Below are 12,500 nucleotides of genomic sequence, written 5' to 3'. Positions count from 1 at the left end.
TCTTCTCAGACTCCGCATCACCTGTGCCAGTTCCGCGCTTGATTTGGGTACCCAGTCATATGTTCCACCCCTAAGCTTTTTGTCGTGTTTCTTACTTTCCCTTCTCCTCCTACCATATTATTTTATTTTTAGCTGTCACTTTTTTTTTTTCTTTGGATGTTAAAGTTTGATCGCTTAGAAAGGATTGTAAGGTCTGTTTGGTTTGTGTATATATGTAAAGCAAGGGTACACACACACACACACACACACACACACACACACACACACACACACACACACACACACACTTTTTCCTCCCTGCCCTCTTTGCCTTGCCTCTCCCTTTCCTACCTTCTCATACTTTTCTCTCCCTTCTTCTCTCTCTAATTTTTGCCCCCTTTCCCTGTCCTTCTATCCACTTTCCTTCCTTCCAGTTTCTGCCTATTCCGTTGCTTCCTCAGTTTCATCTCTCTCTCTGCTTCTCTCCCTTTCTGCCTCCTCTACCTCTCCTTCCCACTCACTACCTCTCCCTGCCTCTTCCTTTCTTCCTTTCTTTTCTTCCCTTTTCCCCTGCCTTTCCCTGCTTCTCCCTTCCCAGTTTCTCTCCACGCTTCTCCTCCTCTCTGCCTTTCCCTCCACCTCCCTGCCTTCTCAGGTCCTTCTGTCCCTTCCACCCTCATTCCTTGCCTCGCCCTGCTCCCTGCCTTCCCTTCCTTGTCCTCTCTATTTCTCCCAACTTTTTCTTTTCTGTCGGTTTTCTTCTCCCTACTTCTTCCCACCTCCTCTACCTCTTCCTGCCTTTCCCTTGCCTTCCCAGCTTTTCCTATCCCTACATCACCTACACTCTGCCTCCCTCTGCTTCCCTCCCTTGCCTTACCAGCTTCTCTCTGCTCTTGCCCCTCCCAAACTCTGTCTTCTTCTGTCCCGCTGCTGCTCCCATTCATTTTTTCTCTCCCTTCCTTCCCAGATTCTTCTCTCTGTCTGCCTCACCTACCTCACCCTCTCCCTCCCTGCCTCACCTGTCCCCTCCCTGCCTTACCTGCCCCCTTCCTGCCTCACCCCTGCCTGTTTCCTATCTCTTTATCCCTGCTTCCCCTTCCCTTCCCTGCCTCTCACGTACCTCCTCCTATATCCTCCCTGTCTCTCTATATTTTTCCCTCCCTGCCTCACCCCCTCTTCCCTACCTCTAACCTGCCTCCCCTACTCTCCCCTCCCTGTTAACCTCCCCTTCCTCGCCTCCCTCCTCGCCTTCGCCAGTGTCCGAGCGGCAATCTTCTCTCTCGCAGGATGACTCAATTTAAGCTAAGTACCACAGTCAGACCTCCGCCCCGGGCACCTTCCCTCCCTCTTTTCTCCCCCCCCCTACCTTCTCTCCTTCCCTCCCCTCCTTCCTCACCTCTCTCCTTCCCTTCCCTCTTATGCCCTCCTCTCACTCTCTTCCTCAGTCCCTCTCCTCCCACTTTTTTTCTCATTTACTGTCTCCCTTCTTTCCTTTTCCTTCCTCTCCTCATCTTGTCTTCATAACCCCCTCCTCCTTCTCCTCCCAACTCAGCACCCCTCTCTACCTACCTTTCAACTTCCTGCCTTCCTCTTATTCTCCCCCTCAGTCTCCCTCCTCCCCTCTCTCCCCCCACTTTGTCCTTCTCTCCCTCACTTTCCCTTCCTTTCCTCCTTCTCTCCCTCTTCTCCTGTCTTTCCTTTCTTTTCTTTCTTCCCCCATTCCGACTTTACGCTCCTCTTCTATCCCTCTTTCCTTTCCTAATGCTTCTCTATCGCTGTCTCGCTTTCTTACTTTCTCTCTTCTACTCCTTGCTGCCTTCCTTCCATCCCCTCCTCTCCATTCTCATACCACCCTTTTTCTTTTCTTCTTTCAGTCCATCTTTCTTCTTCTTCTCTTCACCCACCATTCCTTCCTTGAGTTTCTCTCTCCCTCATCCCGTGCCCCCTCTTCTTTCTTTCTCTCTCTCCCTCCCTCCCTCTCTCTCTCTCTCTCTCTCTCTCTCTCTCTCTCTCTCCTTTGTCATTCTTTATTCCTCGGTCTTCTCTCCTCCTCCCTCTCTCTCTCCACCTCACCCTTCCTCCCTGGTTACCTGCCTCAATGGCTTTCTCCTCGCTACTTTTTCTGCCATCCTCTTTCCCTCCTCTCTCTCTCTCTCTCTCTCTCTCTCTCTCTTTGATGTTTTAAATGCACTGTAAAATTCGCTTGGATTTGATTTTAGTATCTGAGAGAGAGAGAGAGAGAGAGAGAGAGAGAGAGAGAGAGAGAGAGAGAGAGAGAGAGAGAGAGATGTACACAAACCACACAGACCTTGCAGTCCTTACTAGGTGATCCTAACTTAACAAGAAGCCTGAAATTACGGTGGTTTTGTGTGTGTGTGTGTGTGAGAGAGAGAGAGAGAGAGAGAGAGAGAGAGAGAGAGAGAGAGAGAGAGAGAGAGAGAGAGAGAGAGAGAGAGAGAGAGAGAGAGAGAGAGAGAGAGAGAGAGAGAGAGAGAGAGAGAGAGAGAAGGGGGGGGGAAGATATAGGGGGTAAGACAAACTTGGAGGGAGGCAGGTACAGGGAACGATACTCCTCTCATCCTTAATATATGCACACATTCACACGCAACCGCACGCACACGCACACGCAAGGAAATGCACACAGGCTTCTACGAACATGGTTATAGTTGCAGCTTATGTTTATATATACAAATACACACACAATATAAACACACACAAACAGACACACACATACACCGCTCGCTGGTGCAGTGGTAACGTTCCCTCTTGCCAACTGGTGGACGGGAGTTCGCGCCTCGCTCAGGTTGCGAAAAGTTTCACTGACGAAGTGGGTGGTTACTGTCCCCCTGGAGCAAGGGGACGGGTGTGTGCGTGTGTGAAGGTCTCAGCCTTGCCCTTGGATCGGACTATATGAGCTCTCAGCTCCCTTCCGGGAGGGTAAAAGCTGACGATCACGACCATCAAGTGATCCTGACCAACCCGGTGAATTACCTACATACACCACTCAACACATACCCCTACAAACACCCCTTCTCAGCACCTCACTCCCCTTCCCCTCCCCTCTTCCTCCCCCTCCCCCTCCCTTCCCCCTCACTCCTCCCCTGTATTTCCCTCCCCCCTCCCTACAAACCAGGTGGTAAGAGTACAAGGGCAGGTGGACATAACTCACCCGGTAATTAGTGCGTGTTTCACCTGAGACACCTTAAATGGGCAGGCAGGTACCAGCTGAGGCACAGGCAGGAGGCAGGCAGGCAAGGGGGTAGGCAAGGGGGAGGCAGTAAGTTAGGCATGAGGGAGGCAAGGAGGTAAGTAGGGAGAGGAAGGGGGAAATTCAAGGGGGAGGTAGGAAGGTAGGTATGGGAGAGGCAGGGAGGTAGGTAATGGGAGGGAGGGAGGTAATATGGGAGAGGGAGACATGCAGGGGGCAAGAAAGGAGGTAGTCTGGGGGGAGGAAGAGGGGAGACAGCGAAATAGGCAATGTGGAAGGCAGGGAGGTAAGAAGGGGTGGGCAGGGGCAGGAAATGGGAAACAGAGATGTGGGCAAGAAGAGAGGCAGAATGGCAGGCAGGGAGGAAGCAAGGTGGTTGGCAAGGAGAGGCAGGGAAGGAGACACTGAGGTAGGTAAGGGGGGAGGGGGCAGGTAGGCAAACACACTAAAATCCTCACACCTGTCGTGAGTGAGTTAGCCATTGCAAATATCAGCGTGTTGTTGATGTCGAAGCGGTTACATGTGATGGTGTTTAGAGCTAACTGATGGTACATGAGGGTAGATAGGCAGGGGTAGGCAGGCAGGTACGCTCAGGTAGATGGTAGGTTGGTAGGTAGCTGGGTAGATATTAGGTAGACTATTAAAGTCGACCTTGCCATGTGACCTTGCTCTTTGACCTATTATGCTTAAAAACAAGACCCTTATTCCTTGACTAACCCTCAACATTTCCACCAAGTTTGGCTAAACTCGGATAAAAACCGTTCGAGTTATAAAGGTAAGAAGTCCAAGTTATTACACTCTCCGTTCTACCAGACCAGGGTGTAAAAATGTAATAACTAGTGAAAAGGAATCTTAGGTGGGGACGTTCCATTTGGGGTAAGTTGCAGGATAGAGAAAAAATGATAAGGTGTCTCTAATCTTGCCAATATTCAAATCTACTACTATAATACTACTACCATTTGGCCTGCAGCTATAATATCAACTCTCTACTCTGCAGTTCTACCCATATCAATAACTAGCCCTATAATACTGACACCATCTCAGCCTATAACTAATACTTCCTACTGATAATATATTGCCGACATTCAGATTTAACTCTATAATTCTGCCAACATTTAGTTCTGCTACTATAATGCTGTGTTGATTTCGAGAGAGAGAGAGAGAGAGAGAGAGAGAGAGAGAGAGAGAGAGAGAGAGAGAGAGAGAGAGAGAGAGAGAGAGAGAGAGAGAGAGAGAGAGAGGGTTGAACCTTGGTCAGACTGAAGACATTTAGAACAAGGTCACTGAAGTGGTGAAGGGTCGCAAGGTCATTCCGCTTTACTCGCACACTCGCTCACTCGCATACTCGCTCACTCTCACTCGCCCACCCTCTAGAATACTCACTTGCACACTCTCTCACTCACATACTCAAGTCACTTACTCGTACTCTCTCCTTAGCACACTCACTCACCCACCCAGTCACTTAACTCGCACACTCACTCAGTCCCACACACCCCCACTTGCACATTCACATCCTTCACCCTCACTCTGACGCATATCACTCTCATTTATTCACCCTGATGCATCTCAGACTCACTCACTTTCATTCTTTCTCTAGCCCAATCACTCGGTCACACATCCAATTGTTGATACTTCACAGTTACTCATATCTCTTACTCACATGTGCCTCACTCTCACTTAAACACACACACACACACACACACACACACACACACACACACACACACAGCTCTCACTCACTCACTCACTCACTCACGCACTCACTCACTCACTCACTCACTCACGCACTCACTCGCTCACTCAGACACACGCATATGTAACACTTATTCATTTACACCCACCTCACACTCACTCACTTACTCATTTGCACTTCGTACTAACTCAAACGAAAGAGAGAGAGAGAGAGAGAGAGAGAGAGAGAGAGAGAGAGAGAGAGAGAGAGAGAGAGAGAGAGAGTTTTTATGTGCACACACTCATTCACGCACCCGTGTGAACGCAGACAATAGCTTAATTAAGCCTTGTGACTTCTCTCTCTCTCTCTCTCTCTCATAGATACACACACACGTACAGATCAGCATGGTACCACACACACACACACACACACACACACACACACACACACACACACACACACACACACACACATACACAGATGTAATGACCAGCATGCTGCTCTACACCCGGTCCATTGAAAGCGTAGAGGATGATAATAAGAGTGGGGTTGGGGTAGTGCTGCACGGTTCTGCTTCACTGACTCTCTCTCTCTCTCTCTCTCCACACCTGCCCCTAAGCTGTTCTAAGTGAGATGTGACTAACCAGGCTGCCTAAAATTGGTAGTTCCAGCACGCACCCTAACTACCTCACTCGACTGGCTGGGTATTTGGTTAGGAACATGGCTTGCATTCTGGTCAGCTTAGGAGATTGTCTAACACCGGATCCTTAGCGATTTAATTTTTTTAGACTTTCCCTGAGCTGCAATTATTTTTTCAGACTTTCCCTTATGGAGGTATTTTATGTTTGTACATTTTTTCAGGACAGATCATACATAGAGCACAGAAGGGAAGAATTACGTGCCATGTGCAAATTTCATTATTATTATTATCCTTATTATTATTATTAACAAGTCAAGAGTGAGAGCAGTGGAAATGAGTTACTTGAGAGGAGCATGTGGAGTGACATGGAGGGACAGGTTGACGAATGAAGAAGTGAAGGAACGTTGTGGGGTAGATGTGGATGTGGTTGAAAAGATTAGGAGAAATACACTGAGGTGGTTTGGACATGTGGAGAGGATGGAGAGTGAAAGACTGACTAAGAGGGTGTATGTGGGTGAGGTGGAGGGAGGGAGAGGGAGGGGTAGACCGAGGATGAGGTGGAGGGATGGAGTTGAGAGGTATATGAGGGAGGGGGGGGTGAGTTGGGGGGAGGGGAGTCAAATGGTGGGTGACAGAGTGACTTGGAGGCGTTTTGTCTGCGGCCACCCTTTGCGGGATTAGGGCGTCGGGCTATAGATAGATAGATAGATAGACTATTATTATGCGTCTGACTATGGGCATAGGCGTAATAGCTCGTTTAACTAAAGCCCACCAGTTCCCCTACGTACCACACACCACATGTCACCACTTCGGCGTTAACACCCACCGTCCATACTGAATACATGCTTGGGCTGTCGTATGCAATGCTGGCGTTGTGAAGAAGGCTTTGATTTACGGTAGTTGACTGCACGAAGGAACTATCTCAATCTTTTCCCTATAATGCGGCCCACAACAGTCAATTTTACATCCAGGTTCCTTTGTCCTGCTGGGCGAAGGGGGATAAGGGGAAATTAGCCTCTTGATTATGACGGCGTCTTTGCTTATAATTATTTCTTGTTAGGCCAAAGAGTATAAGAAATAAATAAGTAAATAGCCATAGAAAGGTAACATTTATTCACTTGCCTATACCTCTTTGTGCCTTACCTTAGCTGCCTCTCCCTTCCTGCCTCCCCTTCTTTGCCTAACCCATCCTACCTTACTTGCCGTCTGCCTCACCCCCTTGCCTCACCCGTTTTGCCGTACCTACTGTATACCGCCTGCCTCACCTTTCTGTCTTGCCTGCCGTCTTCCTCATCTTTCCTGCCTCACTGTCTCTGCCTTACCCGCCGCCGTCTGCCTTACCTGGAACTATCTCAATCAACGCACCTACCTCACCCTCCCTGCCTGCCTATTAGTGTTGACTTTCCTTTCCCGCTTCTTTCTCCCTTGTCACTCTCCTCTGCCACCTCACCCTCCTACCTTATCATTCCTCTCTCTCTCTCTCTCTCTCTCAAGACTTACCGTATCCTCATCCCCTTATTACTTTTAATACTCCCTTTCTCTATCACCCACCTACCATCATCATCATCATCATATCCCCCTCTTACCCTACCGCCCGACCATTCTCAAGAAGTCTCTCCCTGCCTCTCCTTTTCCCTGCCTGACGCCTGCCTCTCGTTTTCCCTGCCTTACTCTTGCCTCTCTTCTTCCCTGCGTTAACCCTGCCTCCCTTCTCCTCTGCCTTACCATTACCTCTCCTCTCCCTGTTTTATCCTTGCCTCTCCTTTCCCCTGCCTTACCCTGCCTCACCTCTCCTCTCCCCTGCCACCTTCTCAAAGCAGTGCAGGGAGTGGAAGGAGAGGAGGGAGGGAGAGGTGATGAAGGTATATGCAGACTCCCTCCCTCCCTCTCTCTCCCTGCCTCCCTCTGTCTCTCTCTCCCTCCCTCCTTCCCCCTCCCCCTCTCCCTCCCACCCTGCCTCCTCCAACAATGTGCTCTTGGAGTTTTATACGCATTATAAATTGACCTGTTCCCGTTACCCCCTTTCCACACCTCTCCCTCCCCCACCACCTTCACTATCATGACCTTTTTTTCTTTACTGATTTTATATTATGTTTATTTTGTGTTTATCTGTTCCTTGTGTTTATTCTTCAGTGTTCATTTTTTACATTTATTGTATTATGTTATTTTCTCTTTATCTGTATTTCTTTTTTATTTTCTGTTATTTTATTTTTTTATTCTTTTTCCATTTATTTTCTGCCTTATATTTATTTTGTATTTATATGTAATTTTGATTTAATTTTGTATTTCTCATGTACTTGTCATAAAATTTAGTCTTGGTGGGTCTCAGGTGATTCTCTTCACGTTAAAATCTGTTATTATCACCACTACAACGAAGAAAGAATCCAGCCTCATATTACCTCATTCAAATGGTAGGGACCCAAATATAAACAACCACAGACCAGAATTTACGTGGGGGGGACCAACCTACGCCTCTCTTAGCATTATATGATTGAAAAAAAATATTCAGTCACCTCCTGGAGTTTCGAATCTATGCGTAGGGCAAGGTCGCCGCTCCGATTGCTGCCCTCTTCCCCTCAGCTTGCAGTTGATTACGCAATGTTGTGTACTGTTATCAAAGAGCAATTTTTCTCTGCCTTTATCTCTGTTGTCTGTCTCTTTCTATCCGTCTCTGTCTGTCTCTGTTTGTCTATCTGTCTCTCTTTCTGTTTCTGTCTGTCAGTCTGTCTCTCTGTCTGTTTCTGTCTGTCTGTCTGTCTCTGGCCGGTCCGCTCCTGTGTGTTATTACCCTATCTCCTATGTCTGTGTCTGTCTGTCTGTCTCAATTTGACTGTCATTGTGTCCGTCTGTCTGTCTGTCTGTCTCTTTCTCACCCCCCCCTCTCTCTCTCTCTCTCCCTCTCCTAGCCAGTCTACTCCTATCTGCTATTACCCCCTCTCCCTAATGACCCTCTAATTGTCAGTAATTGCTTGTCTACGGGCGGGGATGTTAGCTAATTAACGACTGACACATATCTAATCAAGGCCTGACCCCATTTAGCTAGGATTTAATGGGGTGAAATTGGGTACATTATTTTTAGCTAATTAACAAGAGTAATATTTTATGCCTGAACTGACTGATGTTTTGATGTTGATGATGATGATAATGATGATGATTGTTACTACAACTACTACAACTTCTACCATCGCTACTACTACTACTACTTCTACTACCACTACTACTACTACTACTACTACTGGTACTACTGCAGTACTACTTCTACCAATGCTATTAATGTCATTGCTTTTGTTGGCGTCGTACTTAATAATAATAATAATTATAATAATAATAATAATAATAAAAACAATAAAATTTCAAATACACGTCTACACACACACACACACACACACACACACACACACACACACATTCTCTCTCTCTCTCTCTCTCTCTCTCACCACCCGCTGCAGCCAGGTGATAAAACCGTGGGTATATTTTTCACCAGACGACCCCGGCCGTACCCAAACACCCTGCCCGTTACCCGTCGTGCCCTCTCGTGCCCGGTGGTCGTACTGCTAGGGTGGTCGTACTTGGAGGTCGTACTTGGGGTGGGGTCGTACTTGGGGTGGGGTCGTACTTGGGATGGAGGTCGTACTTGGGATGGAGGTCGTACTTGGGATGGAGGTCGTACTTGGGATGGAGGTCGTACTTGGGATAAAGGTCGTACTTGGGATAGAGGTCGTACTTTAGATGGAGGTCGTTCTTGGAATGGAAGTTGCATTTGAGGTGGGATTGTAGTTGTGAAGGTGGTCGTACTTGGGATGTAGGTTGTAGGCTTACTCAGGACGAGGGTCGTACTTGAGATGGGGTCGTACTTGGGATGAAGGTCGTACTCTCATTGGTTATGCTTACTGGAGTGGTATTTGATGAGGGTGGTCGTATGTATGGTATTGTTATTGGGAGGTGGTTGTCTGTGAGAGAGAGAGAGAGAGAGAGAGAGAGAGAGAGAGAGAGAGAGAGAGAGAGAGAGAGAGAGAGAGAGAGAGAGAGAGAGAGAGAGAGAGAGAGAGAGAGAGAGAGAGAGAGAGAGAGAGAGAGAGAGAGAGCTGTTCATCACCACCTATATGCTACCACCTCACGCACAGTCATTACCTTCTTCCCCTCCTTCTCACCTGCACCCTTCTCGCTTCTCTCTCTCTCTCTCTCTCTCTCTCTCTCCAGTACCATTTTCCACTCCATCTGCTTCTCCCATACACAACTTCACTCTTCCATCACACCCATCTTCCACCCACTCTACCCCACTCCATTTGTTACTCCACTCCATTCTCTCGACCACTACACTCTACTGCTCTCCCATCCCACTCTACACCACCATCACCCCTCCACTAGCACCATCCACTCATCGAACAGAGGTGTAGGTCATAGGAAAGCAACCCCTTTGAGAGAGAGGTCAGCTGAAGAGGTCAGGGGTTACGGAAGAGGGTGCTACGTCAGAGTGAAATAATGGGCAATAAGGAAACATGGTTGAGAAAGAGAGAGAGAGAGAGAGAGAGAGAGAGAGAGAGAGAGAGAGAGAGAGAGAGAGAGAGAGAGAGAGAGAGAGAATGAACTGAACACTTCCACTGAAATGGTCTTAGGTTTTTAATAATAATAATCGAGTTATATTCTGACCAGAGAGAGAGAGAGAGAGAGAGAGAGAGAGAGAGAGAGAGAGAGCGACAAGCAGGCAAGGCAAGCAGAACACAAGAAAGATAACAGAGACGGGGCCTGGCGGAGGGGGGAAGGGGGAGGCAGGGAGAGGAAAGTCGGAGGGGGGGAGGGGGAGGAAAGTAAACGATGAAACGGAGCAAAAGGCACGAGGGAGAAGAAGAGAGGGAAAGTTCCGAACAAAAGAAGGGGAACTAAAGAAGTGTGAAGAAGGAGGAGGAGGAGGAGGAGGAGGTGTGGGAGGGGGAAGGAGTGAGAGGAAAATTGCATGGCTACTCCCTCCCGCCTCCCCCTTCCTCTCTCTCTCTCTCTCTCTCTCTCTCTCTCTCTCTCCCATCATCCCCCTGGCCATCAATCATTTGGCGCTCGGTAACAGAATGTAAACACACACCTTAGTACTGTCTAGCCCGAGGAAGGTCCAAAGGGGATGAAGCAAAGAGGGGTGAAGAAATGATTGGACAGATAGATAGGTGGATGGGTTGATAGATACAGAGCGAGAGAGAGAGAGAGAGAGAGAGAGAGAGAGAGAGAGAGAGAGAGAGAGAGAGAGAGAGAGAGAGGGTGACGAAGGGAGAAGCGAGAAACTAAACAGAGATGTCGGTCAGTCTGTGTGTGTGTGTGTGTGTGTGTGTGTGTGTGTGTGTACGGAACATGAGCGAGTGGAACCTGCACACGTCACTTATGTACACCTCCGTAATGTACACAGGTGTGCTTTTGTAACTGTACACATGACCGCCTGCCCCATCTTTTCTTAACCCTTTCAGTACCAGGGGCCTTTTGAGCGATGAACAAAATCGTCTGGAGATAGCAAGAACAAGGCAAAGGCAACTGAGAGAGAGAGAGAGAGAGAGAGAGAGAGAGAGAGAGAGAGAGAGAGAGAGAGAGAGAGAGAGAGAGAGAGAGAGAGAGAGAGAGAGAGAGAGAGAAAACGTGTTTATAAATCTCTCTCAAAATCCAACAGCGCAATCTGCAAAAATCCCTTGTATCCCCTTCTTAATTATTTCAGCCAAAGGAGGTTTATCTTCCTTTATTTCTTACAATTTTCAGGCGATTTTATACTTTTTATATTCTTTTTTCTGTTTTTTTTTTTTTGTACCAGAGAATTTTAGAGAATTCTTTAAAATCCTACGAAAGAGTGGGCTTCTCTGTTCATCTAATTATCTATAGCCAGACGCCTTAATCCTGGAGGGGGTGGCCACAAACAAATCGCCTCCATGTAACTCTCTCTCTCTCTCTCGTGTGCTTTACCATTAGACTGCCTTCTCTCCAGCCTACATCCTCCTTTTTATCCTCTCCCCATCCCTCTATCTAATCCTCGGTCTCCCTCCTCCCCTTCTCCTATGTTAAATAAAATCATATAGTGGCAGGAAAGATACAATGGAAATCAAAATGGAGTCCTTAGGGTGAACAAGTAAAAAAAAAAAAAAATCTCCAAGTCTCCAGTATTTCCCAATATACTCCAGAGAGAGAGAGAGAGAGAGAGAGAGAGAGAGAGAGAGAGACCAGGATTTGCATTAATAAAAGTTCTCAAGTAATTTCTTCCGTTAAATGAGTCGCCATGAAGCTTAATTATAATCAGGAATCATCTTGGTCGTCTTATTTTTCACCTTTTTAATTGCTCTGTTTAATTTTGAAGTGTTTGGCAAATTTATGAGCCAAGATGAAAGTGTTAACAAGATATATGAGCCAAGATGAAGGCACAGGCAATCAGTCTTACACACAGCTTCGACTCAAGAAAATTTACGAATGCGTGGCCAAGGTTGCTATCAGTGAGAGTCTTAAATGCTGCATCTCATGTTGTTTACGCTGGTGATGCTGTCGCCGATAAGGACGTCAACACCGACACCTCTTCCTAACAAGTGACCTACCCTGCCCCGGATTTCAAACCAGACTTGCGATGAGTTCTCTCTTCTTACACAGGTTTGGATGCTGCGCAAGGATGCCTTCACGTGGCAGCACCGATAGAAGCGAGTGGTGGATCTGCCCTGGTTATACAAACGTCCCTCAACTTAGATGTGGACGTTGCACAGAGATGCCTTCACGTGGTGGCGCTGATATAACTGGGTGGAAGTGCTGACTTGGCTACACAAACGCCATTCTCTCCCTCTCTATATACCGAGAAGAAGATGGTGGACTGCAGGAAAAGGGTATAAACAACCAGCTGTTCAAATAAGCCTGGATCCACCACCAAAACAACTTAGATTTGGATTCGCAGAAAGAAGAGACATGAGACATTTCGGCTCTCTCTCTCTCTCTCTCTCTCTCTCTCTCTCTCTCTCACACACACACACACACACACACACACACACACACAC

At 47.5% G+C, this 12,500-nt stretch overlaps 1 protein-coding gene across 1 annotated transcript in view; it reads left to right on the top strand.

The window, feature by feature from the left end:
• LOC145394648 (uncharacterized) overlaps positions 1–12,500 on the top strand; it is a 182,053-nt gene that overhangs the window by 97,786 nt on the left and 71,767 nt on the right. The window lies entirely within an intron of this gene.

This window comes from Coenobita brevimanus, chromosome 28 (assembly GCF_032717465.1).
Source record: "Coenobita brevimanus isolate Jiangsu-jjx chromosome 28, ASM3271746v2, whole genome shotgun sequence".
NCBI classification, from domain to species: domain Eukaryota; kingdom Metazoa; phylum Arthropoda; class Malacostraca; order Decapoda; family Coenobitidae; genus Coenobita; species Coenobita brevimanus.
This window is presented reverse-complemented; position numbering and strand designations above follow the sequence as displayed.